At 45.2% G+C, this 15,937-nt stretch overlaps 4 non-coding genes across 4 annotated transcripts; all 4 read right to left on the reverse strand.

Moving 5' to 3' along the window:
• Positions 1–347: 347 nt before the first annotated feature.
• trnay-gua (transfer RNA tyrosine (anticodon GUA)) lies at positions 348–436 on the reverse strand. The gene is given in 2 exon segments: positions 348–383; positions 400–436. It is a non-coding gene; the product is annotated as a tRNA-Tyr (tRNA).
• Positions 437–9,161: 8,725 nt separating this feature from the next.
• On the reverse strand, positions 9,162–9,250 carry trnay-gua (transfer RNA tyrosine (anticodon GUA)). Its single transcript is given in 2 exon segments — positions 9,162–9,197; positions 9,214–9,250. It is a non-coding gene; the product is annotated as a tRNA-Tyr (tRNA).
• Positions 9,251–11,940: 2,690 nt separating this feature from the next.
• On the reverse strand, positions 11,941–12,029 carry trnay-gua (transfer RNA tyrosine (anticodon GUA)). The gene is given in 2 exon segments: positions 11,941–11,976; positions 11,993–12,029. It is a non-coding gene; the product is annotated as a tRNA-Tyr (tRNA).
• Positions 12,030–13,688: 1,659 nt separating this feature from the next.
• Positions 13,689–13,777, reverse strand: trnay-gua (transfer RNA tyrosine (anticodon GUA)). The gene is given in 2 exon segments: positions 13,689–13,724; positions 13,741–13,777. It is a non-coding gene; the product is annotated as a tRNA-Tyr (tRNA).
• Between the last annotated feature and the right edge of the window lie 2,160 nt (positions 13,778–15,937).

The raw sequence follows: 15,937 nt of genomic DNA on the forward strand, positions 1-15,937 counted from the left end.
GATCCACAACCTGGAGGAGGCTGGGCAGGCTGGACGGGGCCTGGGAGAGGAATATTCCGGTCTGAGGGCATTGGAGGAGGCTGGAGAGGATGGACTGGGGCCTGGGAGAGGAAGACCTCTGCGGTGTCATCATAAACCACCAGATCTTCCACTGTGGCTTGCTCTCCGGCAAAAATTCACAGAATCCCCCGACCTCTTCCACATCCAGCCTAACTTAGCTAGCCAACCTTCTCATCAGCAAGTTTACGGCGCTTTTGTGGGGTACAGCTGATGTGTGACTATTGTGCATTACATTTTTTTTTACCTACTTTCATGCATTGTTTTTTTGGTAAATCATAAAGGAAACCTCCTTCGAGCCGGATTTGAACCAGCGACCTAAGGATTTCAGCTGTACAACCTCTACAGTCCTCCGCTCTACCAACTGAGCTATCGAAGGGGGGCTGTGTAGAACTGTAGAGCAAACACACACCACAGTTGTATTGTCTCCACAGAAAATACAAAGCTACATACAGGCTATCATTTGTCTGAACGCTATACACAAATCTCTCCAAACGGTCTATGCTCTCAAAAAATGTTCACACTGCTGTCTGTAAACACTATCATTTTTCAAAGTTTTTCTATTTTTCATTCCATTTTTTCATCCTCAAAAAAATGAGAAATTGAGTGAAAATGAAGTGAATTGAGAGTTACTATTGACTCTGCTGCCCATCGGAAGTTACAGGACGCACATTTGATCCTGTTGGTTTGAGAAATATGTCTAAATATGACACTTTACTTAAGTATGGCATGGGGAGCTGTGGATCAAAAGGTCATGAGTTCGATCCCCGACCAAAACATGTCTCTCTTAACCCAAACTCTTACCAAGTGTTATGAATTTTTCAAATCTTCAGATATCACTTAATAAGTGATACAAATAGGACAGTGGCTTATTGTGAATGCCATACTGCCAAATAGTAATACTTTGTGTTGTTTAATGCTTACATAATGTAGAAATGTGATTGTTACCAATGTAAGAAACACTGGTAACAATCACTAGTCACACCTACACACACGTAACTTTTACGTTAATTTTTGACTAGAATGTACTTTATATATTCATATATTTTACATGTTTGCTTTAGAAAAAAGACCCAATTCATTAATACAATCTAATTAACAATGAATGGAATAAGTACTGAAAGCACTGCAACAATGTAATTGTCTTCTCTGAATGACTGATGAGTTTGCAATACTGTTCTGTTGATGTACATTTTCTCGTCATTTCATTATCTGCTTGAGGTTGCACAAAGCTAAACTTTGCTTGACTCCTGTTTTTACAGATATTTGACATTTTTTTTTTTAGAAATAAGTCAAAAGTACTGCAAAATATACACCTTAATTCTCTCTATCTCACACACACACACACACACACACAGAAATGAATGAAAGAATTATATAAAATATAATAAATAAACTAAATACAAGAAATAATAAATAAAGCTAGGAAACGCTGCTCTACTGGTAAAAAAACAAAAATCAACACACTTTGCAAGGCTCACACAACATATGTCAGTATATACAGTATGTTATTTCTGTTATGCTGATTTTTCTGAAATACCAGATCTGTTATATGGGATGACAATTAAATAATTACAGCAATGAACTAATAGAACTGAAATATAACAAGCAGTTTTTGTTCTTTTAAAACTATTTACACTATCTACACACTAAGAGACAAAGAATGACAGAGAAACCAATCTATTTCTTATCTTTCCTCTTCCTCCGCATCTCCTCCATCCACCGGTTAAGTGGCATACCAGCATTTTGGGGACAGTATATGTACCCACAGTACTGGCTGTGGCCAGTTTCCTTGTTGCGGGGCTGGTGGCACTGACTGCATTTATTTTTATCTACCGTCCGATTGTAAGCCGTCCGGGCAGGTGGTGGGGAAGGCAGGGGGCCAGCAGGAACAATCAGTTTGGCTGCAGGGACTTGTGGGGTCAAAAACACAAGTGGGCCAATGGCAGGGCTAGGATTGGGGAACAGGCAAAGGGGCAGAGGTAGGTGGAGGTGCCTGCTGAGGGAACAACTGCCTCTCAGCTGGCAACCATGGGCGGACAGACTGTGGAGGACGGGGGTGTTGGGCCGGAGCTGCAGACTTCCTCTTGACCACCGCCTGTCCTGCTGTACTTTGAGGCAAGTGGTACTGATGTTGGGGGCCAGGCTGTGGGGGTGCAGCAGTGGGGCGTACCTGTACAGGTGGGAGAGGCGCAGGAGCAACAGGAATAGAGGCAGGCAAGTTGACCCCTTGCAGCAGAATACTACATTCCTGCCTCTTCAGTCGCTTGTTGTGCCACTGAATGAGTGGAGTAGTGCTCTGCATGACCGTACCGTTACCCAGGACCAGCTGCCTGATCTTACTGTAGTCCCTGAGAATCAGAGTCCATCTTGTCAGTGCGTAATTGCCCTGTTTTTTGGGGCTCTTATGGATGTCACAGAGTTTGACAAAGATAGACTCTACCAGACGACAACAGTCTGGCCACTGGGCAGGGGATCCTGTTGATCCTAAGACACAACGTGTCATGCTCTCCACACCTGGTGTAAATTCAGGTTTCTTTTTAGGTTAGGTTAATTTGTTGTGTTTGGTCACTTGAAAGACATTCATTGTGTCACTGTTTCCAGGATAATAATAATAATAATAAAAGTAAAATAAAATGTTAAACTGTAAATATTTAATCTTGCTGATGAATAGTGATTCAAACTGACCTGGAATGAACCTGTTCAGATGCAAGTGGAAGGACTCAAGCAATGTGGACCCTCTGGTAGTTTGGCAGGACGATGCCCTCCTTGGTGGAGTACTTCTTCCACCACTGTAAATAATAATAATGATCAGGGCAATGAATCTTGAATAATTAACAGAACAATGAACCAATAAGAAATCACACAAAAGAGGAAAATGAGGACACATTAAAAACAACAACTGTGAATATATCAAACTTTACACAAATAGCTAAAACTTAATGTTGAGGCTTTGTTTGTGGGCTGCACTCTGCATGGCCTTCAACCACTGTTCTTTGGACAAGGTCTCAGTTTTTGGGCAATATATTTTCCCCTTGTATTGGCTGTGGCCAGTTTCTGAAGTGCGAAACTGGCCACACTTCTTGCACATGTTCGATGTGGCCGACCGATTGTATTTCCGTTTAGCGGATGCAGCTCGGCATTGGTCATCGGTAGGTTCACTGATGGCAGTGGTGGTGCTGGGTAATGAGGACGGGGTGATGGCTGAATTAGGGACAGGGCAGGGGAGCAACAGCCGCATCTCTGGTACGACAGGTGCAGGTGGTGCTGCAGGAAACATCTGCCGCTGTGCAGCTATGGGCCTGGGACTAATAAGCCTGGGCCCTGCTCTCGACCCTTGCTGGATGTGGGGGGCTGGAGGCTGGACGGAGGTGGCTGGAGGCTGCCTGAACCTGGTTCTGGCCTGCCCTGCTGTATTGGGTGGCATTGTGTACGAATGCAGCTGATGGTGATGATGTTGTATAGGCACAACAGGCTGTGCGTTGGCAGGCAACAGAGGCTCCACTGCCACTGGGCGCGCCTCAGGGAGCTGCACGTCTTTGAGCAGAAGAGCAACCTCTTGAGCCTTCAGGCGTTTGTTGTGCCACTGTACAGTATAAGGGTGGTCTGGTTCACCTCAACTGGCTGAAGGGTGGTCTGCTCCATCACCGCTCCGTTGCAGAGCAGTAGCTGCCGAATTCTTCGATAATCTTGAAGAATGAGAGACCATCTTTTCCCTGTTTTCTAGGGCTTTTGTGGATGTCACATAGCCTGACGAAGATGGTCTCTATAAGTCGGCAGCAGCTTGGCCACTGTGCAGGGGAGGCCTTCGAGCCCAGCACACACCTCTTGGTGCTCTCCACTCCAGGGGTGAAATCAGACCGCTGTTTAGGTGATCTGAAGCGGCCAGTCAACAGCCTCTCCTGGTATCGAGCAGCATACACCACCCGCTTCTTGTCAAAATCCTCCAGGTTCTGCCACAGACTCACTACAGTGTAGGCCTGCTGGTTGTTGAGGGTGAGGCCTGTCTGATGGCGCAGCTCCACCAGGTACTCTGCCAGTGCATCCACTCTGTCCATACCCGGGATGTTGTGTTCATCCACAGCCTGGAGAGGTGCAGAAGGCTGGAGAGGGGCTGGAGGGTGGAGAGGGGTTGGAGGCTAGAGGTCTTCACAGGTCTACCTGGACCCTAGGACCTGAGACCCGACCCGGGACCCGTACTGGTTCGGGTCCACGTTTTATTATGGTCAATCGGGTCCGGGTCGGGTCCCATTCTATTACCGCGGGTCCCGGGTCTGTGTATCATTATGTGTAATACCCGAGTGGATCTGAGAAGACCCGTGATCAGCGCTGATCACGTGACGAGATGAGAAACGCATGGAAGCGCTGTGTAACTTGCGTGATGATTAGGCTTGTCACGGGTTTGAGGTTGGCGGACTCTTAAGGCAGAGACAACACGAGGAGGCAGCAGGACAATTCAAACAATGGTTTAATGGAGGGTCGGGTAAGGGGGCGTGGAGGAAGGAAAGGGGAGGCCAGGCTGGGCAGACTGGAGGGGCAGGACGAGGCTGGTCTGGAGAATGGAGGAGTCCGGGCTTGATAACCGGCCTGGGGAGTGGAGGAGTCCGGGCTTGACAGCTGGCTGGAGAGAGGGCAGGCTGGATGAAGGACTGAGTCTTCCAGAGCTGGAGCAGGCGGCAGGAGTCAGGACAGGATCTGAACACAGAGGCAAAAGTGAGTCACGGCAAAAATGCAGGACGGAACTGCAAACAGGCTAAATGGCTTGAAAGTGACTAACAGCGTGAACTGAGTCGACAATCTAGCGGAGTCTGGAGGTTTGAGCCGCTTACGTAGTAGAGGGATGATTGGTGATGAGTTGCAGCTTGAGCAGGCCGGCTCCTGACTCCGCACACCTGACTCCAGCTCTGTAATCAGACCACACACACAAAGAGAGAGAGACTAGGAGGCAGAGGACATGACAAGGCTGACCTAGGATCAGATTACAAGAGCGAAACTAAGGTGAAAAAAACGTTGAGCAGCGCCAGCGAGTTGGAGCGGAGGAAAGGCGCAAGATGGAAACCTTCTTCACTGAGGTGAAAAATAAGCTAAAAACTATTGTTTTAATTTCCTTGTCACTTAGCCTATTGCAGGCTACGTAGCCAAGTAGCTGCTAGATTCCATTATGGAGTCTCACTGTCATCTACTGGACAAACTGTAGAACGGCACAACTTGGCAAGTCGGAAACTTGGCTGTTATTTTGATCTCCTTTTATTAGGCTACCATATGTTGTATTTGACATGATAAACGTTTTTAGCAGTAGAACGGCATTTTTAGTAGCAATTTTAATCACCGGGTTTGTCGGGTCCATAAAACGGACGGGTCTCGGGTCTCTCTCCTCTCGAACATGCACCGGGTCGGGTCTGTAATATCTCGGGCAAAAACGGGTCGGTATATATATATTTTTAAAAATTATCGGGTCCAATCGGATCTCGGAACGAATTTCCTGGGTCCATTAGGGTTCGGGTCCATCATTTTGGACCCGTGAAGACCTCTACTGGAGACTGGAGAGGTGCAGGAGGGTGGAGAGGGGCTGGAGGCTGGAGAGGGGCTGGAGACTGGAGAGGTGCAGGAGGGTGGAGAGGGGCTGGAGACTGGAGAGGGGCTAGAGACTGGAGAGGTGCTTGCGGGTGCCAGCTGCTGGAGAGTAGAGAGGTGCTGGAGGGAGGAGAGGTGCTGTGGTGGTCGACCTCATCACAATCCACCAGACCTGCCACTGTGGCTTCTTCTCCCATCGCTTCAGCGAATCCCTCATCCTCTTCCTCTTCCCCTTGCCCTTCCACGTCCAGCTCCTCCAGCTGCTGGGAGGTCTCCTCACAACTAGTGTGCATATCTTGCAGTGGCGCATTATTTTGCCGCAGCAAATACTGCAAACCAATCAGCTCCCCTGAGAAAATATTAACAAAAGAAAATTAAACATTATATATGTAAATGAACATGTAATGACACCAGATATATTAAATGCAGTCATCACAATACCCTCACCAGTGTATTTAGCAGGTGGCATTAAGTTAGGGACCAGTTTCCTGCCAAACACCCTCTCGAAATTGCTGTTGACGCAATGAACCAACTCCCCTGTGTAACTGTGCAGGGGAGATGGTTCAGTTGCAACAGCAGCAGCAGCGCGGTCCTGGTTCCAGCGGTTCAGCCCCTCCAGGAGGTAAATCTGGAAGTTCACGCTGTTGGCACTGTTCCCTGAAAGAAAGACAGAAAGAAAGAATGAATAGCAGGCTAAATGTTAGAGCCACCTGTGACAGAAATCTCTAGATTTCTCTGTAGATTTTTGACAACAAATTATCATAAAGACAGGCATATTAAATCATTAACACCATGGATAATGAACACAAACCTGGAATGAATCGATTCAGGTGGCAGTGAAACGATTCCAGCGATGTGGAGCCCCTGGCACATCGGTAGGTTTTCAGCAGCACTCCTCCCTTGGTGATGCTTCCGGTCTCTGTGTAAAGCGGCACACCTGCAGGGTCCTGAACGCATGCCACATGCCGCTTCTGAGTCCGCCAGATGTGCTGCATCCGCACAGTGTCAATCAGAGGAACATTGAGCGCGTCATTCCCCTTGATGCTCATGAGCTCCCCTAAGAGCTGATCAAGGAGGAGAATGGTCTGCTCTTCTCCTCGGGTCCTCCTCCTGCAGTGCAACGCCAGCTCAGCCTTGGTGATGTGGCGGTCCAGCTCCCTTCTCAGTCACTGCGGGCCAGTTTTGCTGCGTCAGCTGCTCCCTCTTGGCCCTTCTCAGCAGAGCCACATCATCTGCATCCCACTCAAAAATGCATGCTGACATGCGTGCCATAAAAGTGGGGGTACAGCTGATGGGCGTCGGTGGTACACCCTACTGCCAGACGCCGCATGAAGTGCCAGATGTCTAGGCGAACGATGAGATTGGGCCACACACTGAAGCGCATCTTCAGCTTCGTCTCTCCCACTTCCTTGCAGCAGCCACAGTCCACATACAGGGCAATGGGGGGAGCCACACCTGCCCTCCGGTACCTCTCCATCAGGCCTGCAGCCATGAGGTCCAATCCAGGTCCTTCATGGGCTGTAAGGACACTGACAAGCACTTGACCCACTTCGTTGCCAACTGAAGTGAGCCATTGTGCAGTGCCCTTAGCAGGCCCCGTCAGCTTCTTGGTGATCTGAAAATACAAATGAATAAACACAGTATTATTAGAACAGGTTCACCTGGACTTACTAATTACATAAAGCAATTTGATACAAGTTTATTCATAAGGATAAACCCCTTGAGATGAACCATCTTGTTTTCGATAGGGTCCTAACATACAATACAAACAAACATGAAAAACAAAAAATGAAACAAAGACATTAAAGTAATAGGAAAGACAAAAACAAAACAACAATCAACAATTCAACAGACACACTACAACTAAGACAATCAACACACAAACATCAGAATAATAATGAGAATAAAGAATATAGAATATACAGTGTATTGTATAACCCTAACCCTAACCCTAACCCTATTGTATTGTAACCCTAACCCTAACCCTATATATAGGTATAGCATCATCTGAAACATGTACAATTTATCTCAAAATAAGAAAAAAACAAACCATTTTTAAACATGAAATGAATAAAACACGTGAAATGATGTCAAGGATCATATGTTTGAAGTTAAGTTATTCCAGTCTGAAGGAGCCTTAAACATAAATGCTCTTTCCAATTGCTTTTCTGACTGTAGGAATGGAGAAGAAGTATTGTGTAGAATGCCTCAATTGATATATTGAGGAATATGGTACCAAAAACTGTTGTAGGTAATGAGGATAGTTGAAATGTACACATTTAAAGATGAGTAAGTAATTGAGTGTTTATTTTGTAAAATCTTATTAAATCTAGGGTTAGTAGTTCTAGGGTTAATAACTGTTTCACAAAACCAAATACTTAATTATAAGTGAGAATGCAGTTATCCAAATAGTTATTCAAACCTTTTTAGTGGAATCCAATTTTAAAATGGATCTGTATGTGCTTGTATCAAGCCTTGATATCCTCAAGCCTGTTGAGAATATCGTGGCTGTAAACAGTCAGAATCCATTTGTAGCTGGGGACTACGTCAGGTTGCGACCTCCAAACCACCTAAAAATGCACAGAAGTAGGCTACGCTAGCCAAAACTTCAGTTCAGTTAAATATGTGTTAATGTTAATAATTCAATTCAGACAGACTAGCATGACAACGAATATGTAAAACTGTTACCTTCACTTACCTTACACTAACGGGGCCAGGGACTACACAGAAAGTTGGAATATGGCGAGGTGCACAGATCCATCAGTGTCGGGTGGGCAAATGCACTCGGAATATGTCCTGGAACAACTGTGATGTCCAAATGGTTTGTGTGTAGTACTTGCTCACACAAACCACCGAAGCTGCGCACTGACTGTGGGACTGAACGGTAAGAAAGGAAAGGCAACCCGTGTGTAAAACTAAAAAAAAAAATTGTTTTTGGAGCGGCAAAGCGGGGAACAGATCCTCTCTTTTCTCAGTTGATGTGACACATTTCTCCAAACTAAAGTCCATGCTCTCAAACAGTTTCACAGCCATCTAAACCCTTGATAGTTTTGGAAAACTAACCACATTTTCATTGTTTCGACGCAAAACACAAATGCATAAATTTTCCAAACGCTACACACAAAAATCTCCAAGCAGTCCATGCACTCACGCTCACACAGCTGTCTAAACATATTGACAGCTGTGTGAGGTACATGGGTATGATTTTGTCCAGAATTCCATAACTATATGTATTGTAGGTAGAGGGATAACAGTGAAACTATGATCAAAATAGGCATATTTCATCATTCTCTAATTGTGATAACTTCTGGTAAATTAAATAATGGTGAAGTTTAGCAATTCATCAATTTGCTGGGGACCCCTGGAACCCCTCAAGACCCCTGAACCCGACGTTGAGAACCACTGCTTTAGTATATTCCCATAATCAAAGCGCCACCTGCGCGCCAACCCAATTATAAACTGACTATTGTGCATCAGTTTTTTTTACCTACTTTCATTCATTGTTTTTTTGGTAAATCATAAAGGAAACCTCCTTCGAGCCGGATTTGAACCAGCGACCTAAGGATTTCAGCTGTACAACCTCTACAGTCCTCCGCTCTACCAACTGAGCTATCGAAGGGGTGCTGTGAAGATCTGTAGAGCAAACACATACCACAGTTGTATTGTCTCCACAGAAAATACAAAGCTACATACAGGATATCATTTGTCTGAACGCTATACACAAATCTCTCCAAACGGTCTATGCTCTCAAAAAATGTTCACACTGCTGTCTGTAAACACTATAATTTTTCAAAGTTTTTCATTCATTCATTCATTCATTTGTTTTTCCATTTTTCATTCCATTTTTTCATCGCTTTCATTGCTGTGACGCAAAATGCGTTCAGTGTGCACAACTTTCAAAACACATGAACACAGTTGTCACATCAACCACGACCAAAACAAACTACTTGAACAAACTTCAAGCTGACATTGTTTTCTAAATTAAAAAAACCTGACATAATATAGTGCAAATTATTAATAAAAACTACTTTTGATAGTCTTTCTCTCTCTTCTACTACTTTGCTAAAAAAAACATACTAAAAAACAAAATCAACACACTTTGCAAGGCTCACACAACATATGTCAGTATATACAGTATGCTATTTCTGTTATGCTGATTTTTCTGAAATACCAGATCTGTTATACGGGATGACAATTAAATAATTACAGCAATGAACTAATAGAACAAGACTGAAATATAACAAGCAGTTTTTGTTCTTTTAAAACTATTTACACTATCTACACACTAAGAGACAAAGAATGACAGAGACACCAATCTATTTCTTATCTTCCCTCTTCCTCCGCATCTCCTCCATCCCCCCGTCAAGTGGCATACCAGCATTTTGGGGACAGTATATGTACCCATAGTACTGGCTGTGGCCAGTTTCCTTGTTGCGGGGCTGGTGGCACTGACTGCATTTATTTTTATCTACCATCCGATTGTAAGCCCTCCGGGCAGGTGGTGGGGAAGGCAGGGGGCCAGCAGGAGCAATCAGTTTGGCTGCAGGGACTTGTGGGGTCAAAAACACAAGTGGGCCAATGGCAGGGCTAGGATTGGGGACAGCAGGCAAAGGGGCAGAGGTAGGTGGAGGTGCCTGCTGAGGGAACAACTGCCTCTGAGCTGGCAACCTTGGGCGGACAGCCTGTGGAGGATGGGGGTGTTGGGCCAGAGCTGCAGACTTCCTCTTGACCACCGCCTGTCCTGCTGTACTTTGAGGCAAGTGGTACTGATGTTGGGGGCCAGGCTGTGGGGGTGCAGCAGTGGGGCGTACCTGTACAGGTGGGAGAGGTGCAGGAGCAACAGGAATAGAGGCAGGCAAGTTGACCCCTTGCAGCAGAATACTACATTCCTGCCTCTTCAGTCGCTTGTTGTGCCACTGAATGAGTAGAGTAGTGCTCTGCATGACCGTACCGTTACCCAGGACCAGCTGCCTGATCTTACTGTAGTCCCTGAGAATCAGAGTCCATCTTGTCAGTGCGTAATTGCCCTGTTTTTTGGGGCTCTTATGGATGTCACAGAGTTTGACAAAGATAGATTCTACCAGACGAGAACAGTCTGGCCACTGGGCAGGGGATCCTGTTGATCCTAAGACACAACGTGTCATGCTCTCCACTCCTGGTGTAAATTCAGGTTTCTTTTTAGGTTAGGTTAATTTGTTGTGTTTGGTCACTTGAAAGACATTCATTGTGTCACTGTTTCCAGGATAATAATAATAATAATAATAATAATAATAATAATAATAAAAGTAAAACAAAATGTTAAACTGTAAATATTTAATCTTGCTGATGAATAAGTGATTCATACTGACCTGGAATGAACCTGTTCAGATGCAAGTGGGAGGACTCAAGCGATGTGGACCCTCTGGTAGTTTGGCAGGACGATGCCCTCCTCGGTGGTGGTGCCAGTCTCAGTGTACAGGAGCACACCTGGTTTGTCCTGGATGCACTTCACATGCCTCTTCTGGACGTGCCAGATGTGCTGCATCCTCTCCTGGTCCAAGAGAGGGACACCAAGAAGGTCTCTGCCCTGTACCCCCGATCAGCTCGTTAAGAAGGCCTTCAATCATGACGATGGTCTGCTGCTCTCCTCTTGTCCGCCTTCTGCATTGTAGGGCCAGTTCCTCCTTGGTGATCTGCTGGTCCACTAGTGTTTCAGTGATGCCAGGGACACCTTCCTGTTTCAGCTGTTCCCTCTTGGCTCGTCGCAGCAAGGCAACATCTCCGCTGTCCGCATGCAGCATGACAGTTTGGCCATGAAGATGGGATACAGAGGATGTGCATCCTTTGTACACCCAGATGCCAGTCGCCGCATGAAGTGGTAGATGTCGAGCTTGACGACCAGGTCTGGAACTTGACAGGGAGCAGGCTTGGCCGGGCAACAAAGTTGGAGCATGCGCCAAGGTACCGGCAGCTTGGCGCTTATGCCACTCCTTGCTGTGGTCGTCCCTCAGCTGCCTGACCAAGCGGGTGGGGCTGGTACCCAGGGTCCTCTCCCTCAGAAAGCGTATCACCCGCATGTCACAAGCGTATCTGTATTAAACAAAGGGAAAGAGAGACAGAAAGAGACAAACAGCTAATTTCTAGTGTGTTTCAATGACAAACATTTGTGACACAGGCTAAATAATCTCAGTATACTCACTTTGGAGTCAGGATCAGTCTGAACTCCAGCCTGTGCGCCAAATCCAGCTGGTCCAGATGATTTTGCTGGTGGAAATGTAACTGGTTTTGTAACCAACTGAACATTTTTTTTTTTAAATCATAAAGGAAACCTCCTTCGAGCCGGATTTGAACCAGCGACCTAAGGATTTCAATTCTACGACCTCTACAGTCCTCCGCTCTACCAACTGAGCTATCGAAGGGGCACTATGTTGTATTGTAGATCAAACATATTTCTGAGCCATTCATTCGTTTTGCAAAACAAACCACATATTCATTGTTTCCACGCAAAATACAAATATATAGTTTTTCCAAACGCTACACACAAAACTCTCCAAACGGCCCATGCACTCACGCTCACACAGCTGTCTAAACTCTAATTTTGCAAAACTAACAGTAACTTGAACTAATACTCTAATAATACCTTTTCATTGTTTTTAGTTGGCACATATTATCATCTTCAGTATGAACTGTTGTTTACCGCTGTTTACATCCCACCTCAGGCCTGTGTCAGTGAGGCATTACAACACCTGGCTGACCAGATATCTAACATGGAGCACAAACATCCAGACTCCCTGCTCATTGTTCTTGGGGACTTTAACAGAGCAAACCTCAGCCACAAACTGCACAAAATACCAGTGGCTCCCAACCTCGGGGTCCCGACCCCCACTAGGGGGCGCCAAAGCTTCACGGGGGGGGTCGCGAAGCCCTCTTGATTTTAAGGGTGAAAGAATTTTTAGATATAAATTTAATTCATTTCTGTGAAGAAGACAACAAAATTTAAGTGTTATTTTAGAAGTTTATTTATTTAGAAAAATATAAATAAAGATATAAACTTTTTTTTTAAATATTGCGAGGATAAGGGCGTGTGTAGACATGAACACCAGCAGTAGACTATTAACAGAACTAAGCTAGCAGAGCAAACCGGCTAATTACCTGGTCCTGTAAGTACGTTAAAAACAAAGAGCTGATGGAAAAATGGCCAAGCGTCAGGGAGAAGAGAATGCTGAATTTCTCAAAAAGAAAAAGAGGACTTACCAAGACAGTTATATTGAGTTTGGCTTCATAGAGGCAATGGTGTCATGCTCTCCACACCTGGTGTAAATTCAGGTTTCTTTTTAGGTTAGGTTAAGTTGTTGTGTTTGGTCACTTGAAAGACATTCATTGTGTCACTGTTTCCAGGATAATAATAATAATTAAAGTAAAATAAAATGTTAAACTGTAAATATTTAATCTTGCTGATGAATAGTGATTCATACTGACCTGGAATGAACCTGTTCAGATGCAAGTGGAAGGACTCAAGCAATGTGGACCCTCTGGTAGTTTGGCAGGACGATGCCCTCCTTGGTGGTGGTGCCAGTCTCAGTGTACAGGAGCACACCTGGTTCGTCCTGGATGCACTTCACATGCCTCTTCTGGACTTGCCAGATGTGCCGCATCCTCTCCTGGTCCAAGAGAGGGACACCGAGAAGGTCTCTGCCCTGTACCCCCGATCAGCTCGTGAAGAAGGCCTTCAATCATGATGAAGGTCTGCTGCTCTCCTCTTGTCCGCCTTCTGCAGTGCAGGGCCAGTTCCTCCTTGGTGATCTGCTGGTCCACTAGTGTTTCAGTGATGCCAGGGACACCTTCCCGTTTCAGCTGTTCCCTCTTGGCTCGTCGCAGCAAGGCGACGTCTCCGCTGTCCCACTCGAAAATGCAGCATGACAGTTTGTCCATGAAGATGGGGTACAGAGGAGGATGTAGATGCCAGTCGCCGCATGAAGTGGTAGATGTCGCGCTTGACGACCAGGTCTGGAACTTGACAGGGAGCAGGATTGGCACTTTCCATTTTTTTTTACCTACTTTTAATCATAAAGGAAACCTCCTTCGAGCCGGATTTGAAACAGCGACCTAAGGATTTCAGCTGTACAACCTCTACAGTCCTCCGCTCTACCAACTGAGCTATCGAAGGGGCGCTGAGTTGAGTTGTAGAGCAAACACACATCACAGTTGTATTGTCTCCACAGAAAATACAAAGCTGCATACAGGATATCATTTGTCTGAACGCTATACACAAATCTCTCCAAACGGTCTATGCTCTCAAAAAATGTTCACACTGCTGTCTGTAAACACTATAATTTTTCAAAGTTTTTCATTCAATCATTCATTCATTTGTTTTTCCATTTTTCATTCAATTTTTTCATTGCTGTGACACAAAATGCGTTCAGTGTGCACAACTTTCAAAACACATGAACACAATTGTCACATCAACCACGACCAAAACAAAATACTTGAACAAACTTCAAGCTGACATTGTTTTCTAAATAAAAAAAACCTGACATAATATAGTGCAAATTATTAATAAATACTAGTTTTGATAGTCTTTCTCTCTCTTCTACTACTTTGCTAAAAAAAACATACTAAAAAACAAAATCAACACACTTTGCAAGGCTCACACAACATATGTCAGTATATACAGTATGCTATTTCTGTTATGCTGATTTTTCTGAAATACCAGATCTGTTATACGGGATGACAATTAAATAATTACAGCAATGAACTAATAGAACAAGACTGAAATATAACAAGCAGTTTTTGTTCTTTTAAAACTATTTACACTATCTACACACTAAGAGACAAAGAATGACAGAGACACAAATCTATTTCTTATCTTCCCTCTTCCTCCACATCTCCTCCATCCACCGGTCAAGTGGCATACCAGCATTTTGGGGACAGTATATGTACCCATAGTACTGGCTGTGGCCAGTTTCCTTGTTGCGGGGCTGGTGGCACTGACTGCATTTTTTTTTATCTACCGTCCGATTGTAAGCCGTCCGGGCAGGTGGTGGGGAAGGCAGGGGGCCAGCAGGAACAATCAGTTTGGCTGCAGGGACTTGTGGGGTCAAAAACACAAGTGGGCCAGTGGCAGGGCTAGGATTGGGGACGACAGGCAAAACGGGCAGAGGTAGGTGGAGGTGCCTGCTGCGGGAACAACTGCCTCTCAGCTGGCAACCATGGGCGGACAGACTGTGGAGGACGGGGGTGTTGGGCCGGAGCTGCAGACTTCCTCTTGACCACCGCCTGTCCTGCTGTACTTTGAGGCAAGTGGTACTGATGTTGGGGGCCAGGCTGTGGGGGTGCAGCAGTGGGGCGTACCTGTACAGGTGGGAGAGGCGCAGGAGCAACAGCAATAGAGGCAGGCAAGTTGACCCCTTGCAGCAGAATACTACATTCCTGCCTCTTCAGTCGCTTGTTGTGCCACTGAATGAGTGGAGTAGTGCTCTGCATGACCGTACCGTTACCCAGGACCAGCTGCCTGATCTTACTGTAGTCCCTGAGAATCAGAGTCCATCTTGTCAGTGCGTAATTGCCCTGTTTTTGTTGGGGCTCTTATGGATGTCACAGAGTTTGACAAAGATAGACTCTACCAGACGACAACAGTCTGGCCACTGGGCAGGGGATCCTGTTGATCCTGAGACACAACGTGTCATGCTCTCCACACCTGGTGTAAATTCAGGTTTCTTTTTAGGTTAGGTTAATTTGTTGTGTTTGGTCACTTGAAAGACATTCATTGTGTCACTGTTTCCAGGATAATAATAATAATAATAAAAGTAAAACAAAATGTTAAACTGTAAATATTTAATCTTGCTGATGAATAGTGATTCATACTGACCTGGAATGAACCTGTTCAGATGCAAGTGGAAGGACTCAAGCAATGTGGACCCTCTGGTAGTTTGGCAGGACGATGCCCTCCTTGGTGGAGTACTTCTTCCACCACTGTAAATAATAATAATGATCAGGGCAATGAATCTTGAATAATTAACAGAACAATGAACCAATAAGAAATCACACAAAAGAGGAAAATGAGGACACATTAAAAACAACAACTGTGAACATATATCAAACTTTACACAAATAGCTAAAACTTCATGTTGAGGCTTTGTTCGTGGGCTGCACTCTGCATGGCCTTCAACCACTGTTCTTTGGACAAGGTCTCAGTTTTTGGGCAATATATTTTCCCTTGTATTGGCTGTGGCCAGTTTCTGAAGTGCGAAACTGGCCACACTTCTTGCACATGTTCGATGTGGCCGACCGATTGTATTTCCGTTTAGCGGATGCAGCTTGGCATTGG

This window comes from Centroberyx affinis, unplaced genomic scaffold (assembly GCF_046629955.1).
Source record: "Centroberyx affinis isolate AG114_WGS23_722 - 3 ecotype Tasmania unplaced genomic scaffold, CSIRO-AGI_Caff_v1 ptg001029l_1, whole genome shotgun sequence".
Lineage (NCBI taxonomy): Eukaryota > Metazoa > Chordata > Actinopteri > Beryciformes > Berycidae > Centroberyx > Centroberyx affinis.